Source organism: Montipora capricornis, chromosome 11 (genome assembly GCF_036669925.1).
Source record: "Montipora capricornis isolate CH-2021 chromosome 11, ASM3666992v2, whole genome shotgun sequence".
Classification (NCBI taxonomy): Eukaryota; Metazoa; Cnidaria; class Anthozoa; order Scleractinia; family Acroporidae; genus Montipora; species Montipora capricornis.
Genome location: NC_090893.1, coordinates 36,852,813 through 36,855,729, shown reverse-complemented (window position 1 = coordinate 36,855,729; position 2,917 = coordinate 36,852,813).

Genomic DNA, 2,917 nt, shown 5'->3' with positions numbered 1-2,917 from the left:
CCCTATTGTATTTGAATTTTCGCAGATGTGAAAAGAACCATAATTGAATAAAATTGAATGGAGTATGATAGCCTGAATTATACTTCCGTTGAGCATAATCAACATTGAGCGTGAACACGGCTTAAGACGACTAGTTCGGATAATAATTATCATATACAGGACATATAACATCTCTTTCAGTACGATGGCGAAAATTCTTGTTTGTCACATTTGTCACTTGAAATAAGTAAACATAATTTCTAATCACACATGGGACCGGGTGCTGAGGCGCTTTCCTAGTCGCCTGTCACGTGGTTTGTCACTTCAACCTAGTTAATGGCCTAGCTCCCACGAGTCTCCTATAGCTCAGTGCTTGAGCATCCGAACTAGTTAGTAATTGGAAGATCGTAGGTTCAACTCCGACAAAGGAGGGCTCGGATTTTCCGGGTATCCTCGAGTCTCTTCATCGAAAAATAAATCTCTTCATGCATTCTATCTGTTGCAAAGTATGATTTAAAAAAAGAAAAAGAAAATGGCATATTTCAGAGTTTAAAACATTATAAGTACTCTTAATACCACTTGTGAGAATCATTTCGGTGACAGTTCCGTTCAAGTGATTTTTGAAATAAGATTGATGTCCAGTCGAGTGTCGAGAACCATTTATCGAAAAAGCCCTATTCTTGGGTTTCACTCACGTGATCAACAGCCATGTTTTTCAACCAAAACAATAGAAAGAGTTTGCATAACAGTTGAGTTCAATTCCCGGAGGATCGGGAGTTCAACATGGTTGCTGCCTCATTGTTTGGGGGACTCCAACATGGCGGCCGTGACGTCATGTGAACACCAAGAATACTAGTAGCTCTATGTAACGGCATTTGATCAAGCTATTTTCAGACGAGTCATTAAATAGGATTTGGCTTGCACGAGTGAAGAGTGCCGTTACAAATACAATGAAGTTGTACGATCGTAGTCATGGGATGCTGGTCTGACTTAGATCGCAGTTTGCAAGAAAATTCTACAAAAGTTCGGGGCTTGAAACCCCGCGACAAATTTATTTGCTTCGCGGTTTGAACAGGTATTCACATGATTTCGAGTACGATTTGGAATACATAATCTTGAGAGTAAATTCTCCTAAGGCTAACGAGCGTTGCACGAGCCCGAAGGGCTCACGAGATAAATCATGAGATAATTCTTATCGTGTTTATTTCGAGTCATGGCTCACTAGCCCTGCCTACATTAACGTTATTCGCTGGAAAATGACAACCACGATTGACATCGACACGCTAGCCTAACCCCTAACCTGGACGCCATTTTCTTTCATTGCGCTTTCGGGACTTTCCTGTGAATTAACTTAATTTCAATTTTCTGCACCGTTTGGGATTAATTGACGAGTTCTTAGCCGATGAGCATGCTGAAAATTTTGCACGGTTAATTTTAGCTTTTGAATCGGTTTCTTATTCCGATTTACTTACATTTCTGAGCAAAGAAAGCCATTCTATGCTTCCGCCTTCTGTGCCGCCAAACAAGGTAGCAAAACAACGCGACCATTACAGCCAAAATGAAAGAGATCACTGTGACAAGTATTAGAATCCAGTGTTTCTTCCCTGTGGATGCGATGTGTTTCTTCCCTGTGGATGCGATAAAACACACGAAACGTCGACTGGGAAAATGACAAAAGCCACCTGAGTTCCTTGACGCTTGACGCTTTTCAAGAGTTTGTCATTGTTTGTTGCTGTGTGCATTTCTGGTAGGTGCCCCTGTGATCAGAAAATCAATTTTTATTTTTCTTTGGATTTCAAAGCTATTTTAAGTAAGTGGTAAGCGACCAAAGTTTTAATAAGCTGCATTCACACTCAAATTTGAAGCTACTGAGCCTTTGACGTCACTTTTTCCTAGACCCAAACCTCTTAGGTCCAATGGGTCAGTTTTGAACGTGAGTAAAGGCGGACCGTGAAATCCAAAACTTACAATCAAGGCAAACTGCCTTTGGATAGAAATCAAAACACAACATTTTGCCAGTCAGGTGTTAAGCAAACACACTTTCAAAATCTGAAGAAAAGAAGGAAGTGATTTTTTTTATCACAGGGACATTTTAAGCTTTTATAAAGTGTTGCAATGAATGGTTTTAAATGGTGCACAATCTGTCCCCATAAGTTTTATTACCAACTTCAGGATAAAAACAAAATCACATCTTCATGAAACTAGCACAGTTAAAATACAATTCCTGAATAAACATGCATAATTTGGTACCTATAATTTTTTTCACAAGATGAAGTGTCTGTCCACCTTTCAGTTCTATATTTGTACAGTATCTCACTGCTACACGTAGGCAAACCTCAATTGATGTTCACTGGATTTCTCCCAATGGCAAAGAGATTTCAAGAAAATGAAAGAAAAGTATATGTTTGAAGTGCGGGTTATAGATGAAATGTAGAAGTTATCCTCTAATGTAACTGGACAATGTCAACAGTTGTCCCTTATGGACACTTGAAAAATTTTGTATGCTCTACAAACTGAGCTAGGAAGCCACACAGTTGGTAGCAGGTTAATTTGGTGGGATCATTTGTTACCATGAAAGGATTCAATGGTAGCGCATCGCAGAAGTCATGGGTTCGTATCCGGTTGTTCGTATATCAAGGCTCTCGTCTTTGGTACGTAACCATCGGTGGGCATTTCACTGTATCCTTTTCCACTGGCCCTGACGGCGGGGATGGTATCTCGCAATCACTTTTTCCTCGATCCCAACCATTTTTACGGTCATCCCCACAAACTGAGAGCCTGGAACAGGCTATACAGCGTCATTAAAAATAGATATGTTATATACAGAGATAGTTCAAACTTGGAAACTTCTAGAAAAAATACATAAGGAGCATTAATTTGGTTACTTGTCTTGTTTGTGTGTGTTAGCAATCTGGTCTCATATGATCTGAAAAGCGAT